The sequence below is a fragment of the Nipponia nippon genome, unplaced genomic scaffold (genome assembly GCF_047370975.1).
Source record: "Nipponia nippon isolate SJK-2023a ecotype South Korea unplaced genomic scaffold, ASM4737097v1 scaffold_1, whole genome shotgun sequence".
Lineage (NCBI taxonomy): Eukaryota > Metazoa > Chordata > Aves > Pelecaniformes > Threskiornithidae > Nipponia > Nipponia nippon.
The window spans coordinates 53019077-53032889 of NW_028262290.1; positions in this window are offsets into that span (position 1 = coordinate 53019077).

The window sequence follows — 13813 nt, forward strand, 5'->3', positions numbered from 1 at the left end:
TTCCCTTCCCTTCCCTTCCCTTCCCTTCCCTTCCCTTCCCTTCCCTCTCCTCTCCTCTCCTCTCCTCTCCTCTCCTCTCCTCTCCTCTCCTCTCCTCTCCTCTCCTCTCCTCTCCTCTCCTCTCCTCTCCTCTCCTCTCCTCTCCTCTCCTCTCCTCTCCTCTCTCTTCTCTCTCTCTTTGGGATTTCCCCCAAGAAAGAAAATTCTCTTCTAAGCTGATGCTCTGATTTCTTGCAAAAGCATCTGTCTTATAAACTGTGCTGCCTATGCTAATTTATGCAACATTTGACTAAATAGATCCCGTCAATGAAGCAGAGGAAAATATTTACATCTTTTGCTCCAGCGCATTTTTGTTTTTCAAAGAACTCTCACAGGCTTACGGTTTATAATTATTCAAATGAATATTGGCACAGGTAATCCTCAGCCAGGTTGGGGCCTCATTGTAGTAGATGCTGCACAAACATACGGTGTGTGCCAGCCTGTGTCCCAGAGCATTCACAGTTTGAAAACACAAGCTGTAACAGGTGGATGACAAACAAGGAGAGAAGGTGAAGTAACTCTTACAGCAGAATGCTTTAGTACAACTAATTAGTTGTGCAACTCAAAGCCCATCGGTGATGGCAATGAAGAAATGTTTTGAGGAAGACAGAATAAACCATATCTCCTTCAGTTTCAGTTTCCTAATATACGCAAAACTGCTGTCAGCAATACTTGTCCATTTTTTGCAATAATGAGGCAGTACGATCTACCCTGCTAAGTAATCAGCCTTTGAAAGACTGTTGAGAGTTCATAAAGCTTTTCTAAAGCATGGACTGTAAAATAAAAATGAAATATTAGTTTAATAACAGTAGACCAACAATTTTATGTGCTTATAATTTTCAAAGACCCTAAGCAGTAAGCATCAAGAGCTGATATTAAATTCTGTTTTCTTATTTTAAAATTACTTTACATTTCCCAATGGGGACTTTAAAGGTTTGCTGTTGCATTCCATCTGAAGAGAATCATGGATGGTAGCACATATAAAAACATGAAAGTTAGTACAATCAGGGATATTACATCTGCCAATATCTTGTTTTCCTCCAATTTAGACTAGACTTCCTAAGAGTTGTTGAGTTAGTGCTTCCAGTAAGGCATGACTTCCTGTCCCCTGGAAACCCCTGGAAAATCTCATCTTAATTACAGAATTTTTGAGGTTTAAGGTGTTTGGTTTTTGGTTTGTTTTTTTTTTTTTTTTTTTTTTTTAAATATTTCAGGCAATTCAGGTGAATTATAGAACATTTCAAAATTTGTTAAGGACTTCTAATCTTTTATGATATCTTTCGACAAGTCAGTTGCAGTAGGTACCCGGAGATATCTACTGCTTCAACATCTGACTTGAACTGTGGATACAGACTCAAAGTATACCTACCACAGTGATGTTGCTCCACTGCAGCAGCATCATATTACATAAATATAATCATCAGATTCAGATGCACCTTCTAAGGAGCAAAGCAGGTCTCCTCCCTGTTTTATTTTAAGTCCAGACAAAGGAAACCCTTGCTAGAAACAACAGGTGTCATTGTTTGGATGAAGTAAAACTACAAGCTAATAGATAGTTTCCAGGTGTAGTTTTTGTATATATAGCTTTACTCCTATCCAAATATATTTCTCATTCATACAAATTTTTAATATAACTGTATGCCATTTTCACTTGGTTGCACAAATAACTTCATATATTTTCTGAAAAGTCACTAAATAAGTGCATGGAGAAGGATCAGGTTTCAAGGCTGTGAGTATTTTGATAAAATAATTCAAGTAGAGTTTGATGGAACATCTTTTCTCTCATTTTGCCTGCTGCACATTTTCTTTTGCAGAAAGCAATATCTCTTTCTGCATCAGTCTTTATTGATTCAGAGAGTACAGGTAGTATTTACAAGTTTTATACTGAAGGGTAGGACCTCATGGATGTAACTCAGGAGATCACTGTTCTAAACTTTGAGATGCTCAGAATCCTACCATCGTCCATCGTGACTGATTTCCTAGGTTAACTTTTGTTCTTCCCTAACCCACCAGTGAGATCTTATAGCTACGTGTCTTAGAAAATGCATTGTCAATTCTTTTCCCAGAGTTATTGCCCTTTCCTTGACATGAAAGGCTTTCTGCTTGTAAGAATGTGCACTGTTTTCTAAGAAATAAAAAGCAAGGAAGGAAAGAGAAACAGAGGAGAGGAGGGTGAATTTATCCCTTATTTTTGCTCTCTTGTGTTGCTTCAAGGAGGAACAGCTCTGAGTGTATCTTGGGTAAGCCCTGAAGGGTTGTCTGAGATACGGTGGAGGCTTCTTTCTAGATACTGCAATTCTACCTGCTTGATGGCTAGGGCTTTCTTTCATATTATCACATATGGAATATTTTGCACATGGGGATTATCAGACTTTTTTCAACTTTAGTTGGTTGTGAAGGCTTCTAAAATTTCTTCTAATTGCAACTCTGCCAATGGTTATTTCAATCATACATTCACAATTTGGAGTTTTCATTTTATAGATAATATAACATACAGTATAATGTACACAATATGATCTCATATTCTCATTTGAATTTTTACTGCAGAAAACTGGAGTGAAAATTCCATGATATACATCCAGGAGAAATTTTTGTTTCTGATCACTAAGAAAGTTTATGTTAGTGTCTGGAATAGGCCTTTACACCATGAACAAGAAATGTAATCATTGTTCTTTATGTCAACCAAATAGTAGGTAGCACTGTGAAACGTGTCTGGTCTTTTTATTTATTATGCATGACTTTGTTAGACAGAGATTTCCCTCTGGTGAGCTGAGTTACAGTCCAAGCCTAGGTGAGGAATGTGGTCTAGTGGTTATAGCTGCACACCCTGGAAGGCATGCACACAAAATCATACATAAATAGCAACTATTATAAAGATGCAGTTAGAACCTTCCTGACCAAGAGTGTATACCTTGGTCCTCTCCTGTTTTAAGGTGATATCAAATGTGCATGAGCTGTGCAGTAAAACCATCCATCTGCTATAAGCCCAGGGATTCTCAGTCTCCAGTATCTGCTCCCTGCCCGAGACCGAGGAGGCATGAAAATAGCGGCTATGAAAACTGTGGGCTGTGCCCCCATTGCAATTTGTGCTGTCCACTCTGTTGTAATGAAAAAGTCTAGCAAATCTTTTTTTGTCATAAGGACTGTCATTGCATTTGTCATTTTGGGATGCTTGGAGTAGCCAGGAAATGCAGGATATCTTTTTGTAAGAGCTTTTTTCCATGCTTATTGTTTCCATGCTTTGCCTATTTAAGGGAACTACATTTTTACATGTCCAACTATAGCTGAGGGTAGAAACGTCTTTATCTTTTTGGTCTAATGGAACATTTGATATTCCACTCCTGTCCTTTCTGTGGCAGTACTCTCATTTCCAGTCAGAAAGCATTCCTTTTCTGAGTAATTAGCCTTCTAAGATATACTTCACTTTCAGCATCCTATTTAATGAGGATAAAATTGGTGGTAAACCAGAAAGACCAACAGGTGACTCCACTTTTCTACACTTCATGTTTTTATTTGATCTCTCCTTGCTCTTTAGCCTAATAACATAAAATAACTTTTACACTAATATACCTGTTTTCCTGGCAGTCTCTTGAGAAGCAGTTCTTTAAAATGGATTTCCATTTCTTGATTTGTTTACTAAAATGTTTATGGGCTCTTAGGCATTAAAATTTTTTCAACAATTAAGATATACAAAATACTTCCTAGGTAGTTCTCAAGTATTATGGAGGAATATCTTTTGAAAGTGAAAAGTCCTCACTTTTTTTTTGTACAATCTCTGCATCCCAAGAGATACAGGGATAATCAGTGCTAGACAAAAAGTATGCTCCTTAGCTGTAGGATGAATCACTTACCATGTCTCTTTCTCTTAGATCTTTCATTGTAAGTTTAATAGCCTCTCATACTTTCACATTTTCTTCCTGAGAGTCTATATTTACCCCTGCATAAATCTTATGCCTTGTTAAAATCCATCCCCTTGTCCCAAACCCAGTGATTACAGTATACTGCTAAACTTTCCCAAAAGTTGAGCTGAGCTCATAAATAACAGTTGTGCTCAGCACAGATAGAGAAGGCTACCTCTGAGGTAAACCATTAGTTGCAAAGGCTCACTAGACTGGGTAGGAAGAGTTAGATGCCTCAGATTTGGACTAACCATAAAGCTGGATCAGAAATGGTTTTTTTGATTTGGTAAATTGAACTGAGAAATTGATTAGGTCAGAGCAGAAACGTTGGAGGGTTTAGACAAAAATCTCCATTGTCCCAAAACTTCAATGTTTCACTTTGAGACTAAATTAAAGACATAAACTGTCAACATTTACTTAAATATACATGTTCTTCATGCCTTTTTTGCCCATTAAAGGTTAAGCCATTGTAAAGTAAAAATGAAAATTTCAGGAAGAAAACAGCAAATGTATTAGAAATGTTGAAATAAAACAGTTAATTTAAAATAAATAAAAGTGAAAAAATTCTATAGTTGCCCCCCTCTGTTTTTTTTTAATTGTCCATAACTATCTGTCAGTTTCTCAAGGTGTTTTCCTGAAGTTCCATTTTAATTTCATGTGCATGTTAATTTTATGTTTGCTGAAAATGAAAGCCAACTCCAGTTAACCTCAGCCAACATTCTGGGCTAGAAACTCTCCAATGTAGCCACCAGGATGCACTGAGGTCAGGATTGCACCTTAATTATTATTTCGCTGCAGGACAGAGATGTCTTCATGTGGGTCTCAAGAAAAATATCTCCTTTAGCTCATGGTTCATAGCCCCGAAATGCCTTCTGGATTGTGTTGCCTCTGCTCTGTCCTTCCAAACAAGAGTGGAGGTCAGTCAGTCTTTCAAAATGTTGTCACACAAAGAGGAAATGTTGATTGTGCTTCTGCTTTTATTCCACTGCTTGCTTAGTGGTACACCTCTAGGCTGGAGTGAGAGGCAATGGAGTTGTCTCTTTGGAGTGACGGGTAAAGACAGGCAGATAGAAATATCAGAGGGTCTGAAGAGGGAAGATTAGTCAACAAGGAGGCCGTCATTCCAGCAAGCAAGGCTTTGTCTGCTCTGGGGTTTCTGAAAGACAGGTTTTCAGAGCATTATGAGGAAATTTTGATGGTTATAGGACTTCTTACAAATGCAGGGGCTTGGGCAAAGGCACAATGCTGCCTTTTGGAAACATGGCAGGCCCACAGTGTACATTAAGGCAATGGCCGATCAGATGCAGGAGACAAGTTCTTGATAATGGATGAGAGATGCTGGGCAGGATGCTAAGTAATACAACTAATGTCCCTCACTGATCTTGAAGGTAAAAGCAAGTAGCTTATATTTGATATGGGAGACACCTGCAAGGTTTCCAGAGCACTTAATGGAGCTAGCTCTAAGCACCTGTTTGCTTGCAAGACTGAAGATAAACAGGCTATAAAGTCAGATTTGCAAAGAGAAGCTGTGTTGAAGTCTAGGAAGCCAGGCAAAAGCCAGCGAACTACCACTGCTGTTAGTTTTTGTCTCATGCTTTTAAGTGGCTACTAGGTACTTAGGAAAAGCTTTGGTGGTGGGAAGGAAATCCCAGCATTCCCAGTGCTTGGACAGTCAATGTCAGGGTGGAAAATCAGGGCAGGAAGCGATCTGCTGGCTATGCTAGATGCTTTGTCAATTTAAAGATGGAAAGGGAGACTTTAGACACTGTCAAGAAGTCCAACAAATAAATGGAGATGCTTTTGCTGCTGGAAGAGTGGCAGGTTTGTGGCAGTGGCATTCAAACCACATACAATGCCAGGAGGCCCCAGGTCTTCTAAAGCTACTCAGGCTGCATTCTTCATTCAGAAAATACAGTTTGTGTTCCTAATTCAGGCATGGATTCATCAAGACTTTGCAGCCCATGCTTAAGTCAATAACTTTTAAATACAAATGTGCAGTTAGAGCGTATGTTTTACAGTCTTTGTTACCTGAGGAGCTTAGCCTTTTTCCTAATCAGTCCGCTGGTAAGTTATCTATTCACTGAATGTAAGTTATTTGAAAATGAGGCCCTGAATTATTATATAATAAAGATAAGAATGTCTCAGTAGTGCTTTTTATTTATTTATTTATTTATGGTTCCTTCTGCCTAAAATCTTCTTCAGCTCCTTGTCGCCTGGATAAATATTCTTCTGTTGCTTTGGCTGAAAATTCAGATATTGCTCAAATAAGTTAATACAGTATTTGTTACTTGAATCTTCATTATTATCATATAGTATAGGCAGTATCCATGCTATTTTACCTTGAAATTGTAGGGGATATTCGATTATTAGTAAATGGTAATATTAATTATATTATTAGAAAAATTATGTATCTATATATTTATAATAATTTTAAATAATCAAGCTGTGACATTAAAAAATGATCACATAATACAAGTTGGTTCATGTGCATTTAATTTCTTTACAAGTGGTAGTGCAGTGAAAGCCTTGAGTCAGAGGACAAGTGCTTCATTCAAGGTGGATACAACTGATGTTTTAGCAGTTGAAGGAAAACAGACCAGATGACTGACGTCTTATTTCTATAACTAGGCAAATGAATCACTCTAAATTATATAGTTCAATAGCTTATTACAATGTATTAATATATGTTGTTGTGCTTAAATTCTTTTTGTTTTCATTTGATGGATTTGTGAAAAATTGTGTTTTGAGATTTTTAAATTACATGAAATCAGTATCTGCTTTGCCTATTTGTAAGTGTTTGTGATCAGCAAGTAAAAAAGGGATAACAGAAAATTCCCAGATGGCTATTCTGTTTAGAATCCCTTAAATATTGACAAAGATCTTTTCATTGGTTTGAAACTAGTGGTCCACTATTTCTGAAGAGGAATGTGAAAGTGAAATGGCTTTTGGAATGTACGAGTTGTGTTCATACCTGCCCTCATGCAGGGTGAGTCAATGGAAATAGATCAGGAAAGAAAATTAATCCTGTACATTTTTCATCAGGATAAATTCTTCCTTCACTCAGTAGTGAAACTTTCATGAACAACATCTAATGAGGCAAGAACCTCTCATGAAATATAATGGTGGATCTAGACACATCTGTCTTTGAAGTATATTGGAATGTAATTTCTGAGAAACCGCAGCTTCTGTGAAAAAAATGCCTAGTTGAAACTGAAGTATTCTTGAAGAGAATATATAATGGCATAATATTCCTAGAAGTCTTCTTCAGAAACAACCCATGTTAAACATTTGATAAATATGCTTCTCTGTGTTCAATTTCTTATTTGTTTTCAAATCTGAGTTCATATTTGGGCTTTGTGGTTATATATAACCTCCTTCTGCAAAGGACTTCTGAAGTTCTGTTCCAACACAGTAACCTCAAGAAGTGTTAGTCATTTTTGATATTTGAAGCTTCTGGTAAAATTATAGCTTTCCTATAATTAGATCAATGCAAAGGCTGAAAGGGACCATCTAGGAGATTTTTTTCTCAGTTTAGAAGTCAACCTTCTCTCTGCTTGCTGAATGATTTTTAGATACACACCACATTTCCCTTACAGAGAAGTGTATCATTATCACTATTTCTATCATTATGTTGTGGTAGCCCTTCACTTCCCACTGCACCAGGCACTCCACAGATGAGTGACAAGCACCTCAGTCTTGCACTCTCAGCTGGCAACACAGGGAGGAGATGGGGAAACAGAGGCATAAGAAGCTAAGAAAGATGACTTTCTAGAAAGACTAGAACATTTGTAAAAATGCAAGAGAGAAATTGTGTGTAATGGGAACACAGCTCAATGCAGAAGGTGCAAGCCCTGTGTTGGGGCCGAAGTCTGCATTGTGCCATCTGCCCTTTCTTCTGCATGTCTGCCATAACTCTGGGAATAGGGAACTTCTCAGGACAGTGGGTCTTGGAAAGGAGGTGGGGAAAAATACGTCTCGGATGAAAAATCTGAAACCAAGTGACAATCACAAGACTTCTGCATGCTGTGACTTTCCCTGCATTTAGGGACTGTCTTTGCCAAAACAGAATTCCTGATTTCTTGAATCCTAGTTGAGCATCCTGCATACTGTATTAAAGTATATACATACATTACCACTGTATATATATAGTGGTAATGATAATTCTGAAGTGTTCAAAAGTGTCTACTGTACAACACAGCTCAGTTCTTATTGGATTTTCTGCATCTTCTTGATAGTTGTTCTTGTGTTTAATAGTGTTCCCATTTACGACTATAGTAAAAATCACAAGTTTTATCACAGAAAGGCCAATGTTATCCCAGGCAATTGGGAAAATGAGTAGAGGCTACTTTGAGATAACTCAGAAAATGAACCCACGTTTTGAGTTAAGCAGGTTTTACTCATTATGCTCTTATATCCTGTGTTTGTTGCTCTGTCTCCCAAAATGTTCTCTGTTGAAGCAGAAAACATACTAATAATTACCTGCGTTTTCCTCTCATGTGTTTCTAATCCAGACAACATAAATGAAAAATAAATTGGACAGGATAATATGATCAATAGCAAGAAATAACTTAAGAACTGATGTGATAAATAATAAATAATTGCAATGATAAATAATTCCATTAAGGCAATCAAACAGTTTATGATGCCACCATAACTCAGAGCCAGCATTGATTTCAGGTAACTATCATTGTACAGAACTACAAATTTACTATGCAGTGAGTTTCTTAATGATGGTTTGGAGCTGAGGAGGAGGAAGATATAGATGGGAGGAAGAACAGAGCATGTGCATGAATCTGAAAAACGTTGCTGTGTGTTGTGGTACTTTATGCTATAACTGTTCATTTAATTAGTGGGTTCACATAGTGTAAATGTGGTAAGAATAGATGGCCCCCATTCATTTAACTGCTTCTCATCCCTTTCCATCTGACTGTTACACATCTCCACAGCTTATTGCCTGGGCCCTTGTTCCCACATTCCCTTCTAACTCTTCTGAGTCACGATTAGATTTTCTACCCTTTAGCTGCAACTTATTGACAGATGGTTTTGGCTGAATTTAGACAGGCACAGATGCCTTCATGCTTGCTGTCTTTGCGAACAGAAAAAAAAAAAGAAGAAAAAAAAATAGCCACAATTAACTCCATGTTCCTTTTCTTCGCCCTTTGTGTGTGTGAGTGTCCGTGTGTGCTATCTATGCCTCCATGCGCATTTGACCTGCCCTGAACAAGAAAGGATAATGGCAAAGAGACACATGGTACTGACAAGTAATAAAAATTAGCACATATTTTTCTATTGTTTTATCTTCAGAAAGACTAGGAGATTATAGATAATTTTCAAGTCTCATTTAGTATGGAACATATTTAAAATTGAGCTAGAGCTAGTAAATCCTTCCCATGAGTCTGTTGCATATCTGATAATCTTCTGTAGGCAAGCTAACAGCTCTTTCTTTCATTCTTTAGTGTTTTTCTATAATTTTATTTTCCTTAAGTCTTAATATTTAATTCAATGAAGAGAGGGAAAGGTCATTAGTGTTCAGATAACAGGGGCAAAAGAGAATTACCAGTTTTACAGCCTCATTTTTTGGAGAAAAAACATGTTCCACAAAACAGTTACACATACATCTGTGGTCAGTGCTGTTCCAAATTGTGCCACAATTAAAGCAGATCTAAAGCTAAACTCAAAAATATTTAAACACAATCCTTAATCTTCTACAGAAAGAATAAACAATATTTTTAAAATTCAAGAAATCCCACATTGAAAGACATTCTTAGAAAGTGGGAGAGACTATATAAATCAAAACCAAATCTTAAGGTATGAAACGTGTCTGAATTCTGGCTCTCCAGCCTCCTGCTTTGTTTCTATACATGCAGGTCTGCAGGAAATAAGTCCTCTTGTCTCCCAGTTAGGACCTACAAGATTCACCCTAAAACTGGACTCAGCTACTCTGTTATTTGTGAAATTTCTGTACTTCTCTATTGCCAATTTTCTATCTTGTAGAAGTTACAGTTAAAAACTCTGTGCTTCAATTCATGCATCTAAACTAAGGATAAAAAAAACCCTGAAGGGACACACTTTCTTTTACAGAACTTTAGAAACTAAACAGTGGTCATCTTGGCATTTTTTTTTCCCAAATAAGTCAACAATTTTTGATAAGCAATGAAAGATACGGCAGTACTCTTGCTAAATAAACTCCAGAAGTGTCAGAAGCCAAAAGTCTCAAGACTCTGAAAGAATCTGCTATACACCTGGTCTATTTAATGTTTTACCAGTAATCTGTAACTAAACAAACTTCTTAATTGTGTTTCTGTACCTACATAAGAGATGAGAGCTAAAATTGAAAATGGAAAATGGTGCAACATGGATCACTAGAGGTAAACAGAGACCTACAAAGCAATTTATTCTGCTGGTTCATGTTTAATTTGCATTTGAATAAGATTCATTTCACCTGAGCATTAACATCTAAATCTAATTTTAGTGAGAGCCAAATAGTTTAGGAACTTGTTATTTCTGCTGATAATTTTGGCCAAAACATGAAAAATTATAATTATAGAAAGACTGACAAATCTAGTGACCTTCTATGATAAAGTGACCTACTTGGTTGACATGGGGTGAGCAGTTGACGTTGTCTACTTGGACTTCTCCAAGGCTTTCGATACGGTTCCCCACGGCCTCCTCCTGGAGGAATTGATGCGTTATGGCCCAGACAAGTGGTTTGTGCAGAGGGTGAGGAATTGGCTGACAGGCCACACCCAAAGGGTGGTGGTAAATAACTCGTTTTCAAACTGGCAACCTGTCACAAGTGGGGTCCCTCAGGGATCAATACTGGGGCCAACGCTATTCAATATCTTCATAAGTGCTCTGGATAATGGGATCAAATGTAGCCTGATGAAGTTTGCAGATGACACCAAATTGAGTGGGGAAGCAGACACTCTGGAAGGGAGAGCCACCCTGCAGGAAGATCTGGATAGGCTGGGGGCTAACAGGAACCTTATGAAGTTTAACAAAGACAAGTGTAAGGTCTTGCACCTGGGAAAACATAATCCAGGAGTGCAGCTCAGACTGGGATCCACCTGGCTAGAGAGCAGCTCCATGGAAAGGGACCTGGGGGTCCTGATGGACAGGAAGCTCAGTATGAGTGAACAGTGTGCTGCTGCGGCCAAGAAGGCCAATAGGATGCTGGGTTGCATCAAAAAGGGCATCACCAGCAGAGATAAAAGCGTCGTTATCCCTCTTTACTCAGCGATTGTCAGGCCACACCTGGAATATTGTGTACAGTTCTGGTCCCTGTTATACAAAAAAAGATGTGGACAGGCTGGAGGGGGTCCAGAGAAGGGCCACGAAGATGATCAAGGGTCTGGGAAGTCTGCCGTATGAGGATAGGCTGAGAGACCTGGGTTTGTTCAGTCTTGAGAAAAGAAGGCTTAGAGGTGATCTCATCACCATGTACCAGTGCTTAAAGGGGAGCTAGGAAGAAGATGGAGACTCCCTTTTTACAAGGAGTCATGTGGTGAGGACAAGGGGTAATGGGTACAAATTACTCCCAGGGAGATTCCAATTGGACACGAGAGGTAAATTTTTCAATGAGAAGAGTCAATCATTGGAATAATCTCCCCAGGGAAGTGGTTGACTCTGCTATGCTGAACACGTTTAAGACTCAGCTGGATATGGTGCTGGGACATCTCATCTAGATTGTGCTAGAAAGGTTGGACCAGATGATCCTTGAGGTCCCTTCCAACCTGGTATTCTATGATTCTATGATTCTATGATTATTTTTATGATAGGATTTAGTCCTGATTTAATAAAAGTAAATGCAGACCAGCAATACACAGTTTTTTGAACCTGTGGGGTGCAATCAAAATTAATTCCCTGTGGAAATGGGATCTATATGCTGCCTCTCCAGTAGATCCTTCTTCCAGAGGCTTAGCACAGAAAATAGTGGAGTTTTTGTGTGAGAAGCTATTGAATCAAAAAGCATTAGTTATCAGTGTTGCAAAATAGATATAAACGTGCAGCAATTGAGAAAAATAACTCACACCATGTGGATGGTATGCGTGGGAAAGGCAGCACTCGTACATTTTTAACAGTATGGCTGCTCTAAAATATTTGTCATTTGGTGACTTTATCCTGTTGCTTGTCACAATAATGTGTGAGTGTTTTCCAAAAGTAACCAATAAGGTCAGGGAGGCGTGTGCGAGCTTCATTGGGTATCTGGCTTTCCCTCTCTGTTCATGGTGATAACTTTGCTGTTTCATTCATTAGTGTTAGAACAGGGCAATACTTGGAAGGGGATGTCTTTTGTTATGACTCTAAGTTGAGTAAGATTTGACTCCCACCATTCGATCCACCATCAAGCTGTTAATACAAAGAGAAAACTAAGGTAGGAAAACCCAGCAACAACAAAAAAACAACCTGCAAGGTTTAAGCATTGACTGAGTGCATTTTGTGGCACATTAAATGATTAGCAGAGCTATCTTGTGCAGGCAAGTGGAAGGAGTGGTTGTAGAACTGGTGATTCAGAAAAGCACTTCAGTATTTAGGGTTTTTTTTTAATGTGGTTTACATTAGACAATGGTTGCCCAGCTGTAAGAAATTTTTAACATAAACTGGCGCTGAACATTTGACACAGCTGAGGCTACATAATATTCTGGGTGCTCATGTCTCTGGTGGAGTTTGTGTTTCCTTACTGCTACATGTACGACCAAAGACTGCAAGTTCACTTTCTTCAAAAAGGTCTGATTGTCCTAAAGGCACTGGGGCTGCCTGCAGGCACAGCACCTGTAAGGTGTATGATGAACCACCTCTGCAGTTTGTGTGGTAATTGCATTATTTGATCCTTCTCTATGGTAAACAGGAAAACTTGAGATGCGTCCTCCAGGCAGATTAATGGTTACATGTGATGGACTGCTGCATCACTTGGGGTTTCAGCGTGAAGTAAGAGACAACTCATCTTCATTTTACCTTGACACTCTAAACAACATTCATGTTCAGAAAGTAGCATGGCTAGGAGGTGTTTCTGTACCTGCCTGTAAACATGCAATTCCCCAGCCTGTGAATCAAAACTACCAAGTTTCTCCTCTGCTCATCCAGTTGCACAGCTATGCAATGTCTCCCAGGGCTCAGTGCACACTCTTTATTTTTTCTCCCCTCTTGCATTATCCCAGAAAGCTTTTGCAGCTCTTCACAGGACAAAATTTTGATGGCGACTTGCTGGCAAGCATTTAGCCTGTGATTGGCATTAAAAAATACATACATATTTTATGAAGTATTTTTAAAAGTCTTTATAATTATTTATGAAGAAGACATGCTGCTTACAGAAGTATGCTCCTGAAAGAAGCAAATACAGAGATGTTAAGAGAAAGAATGTAAAAAGAGAGTCTAGTTAAGTACTCATAAAATGAACAACAGCTTTTGAAAAAAGAAAGGACCAACTGATATTTTAAAATTATTTCTACTTTTTAATTTCAAATGTTTCCTTCTTATGGCCTCACTGGACTCTATAGTATTTTAGGACATTTGGTGGCCATTAAACACAGAAGTGATCCCAAAGTTTTGTTTCAATATGCTTTCCACAACTGGAATTACCTAGTGCTCACTATTTGCTGTTGTAGGTATACATATTAAGCCTGATCCTGACCAGCAGGGATTGGGAATGGCTTTAGTGTATTTATAGACTTCCACCAAGCTTAAAGTAATGGGACAACAGTAGCTGACCTTTTTCTGCCCTGTGTCACACCAAATGCCTGCATAACAATTGAACCGTGAGTCAGACAAGACTGTTTTTTCCTGACTTTTCTCCAGTGGGATTATTTATCTAATTATCATCTGTGCTTTTGCTGCATTTGAAAGTTTCCTAGCTGACTTGCCAAAGAATTAAGCAA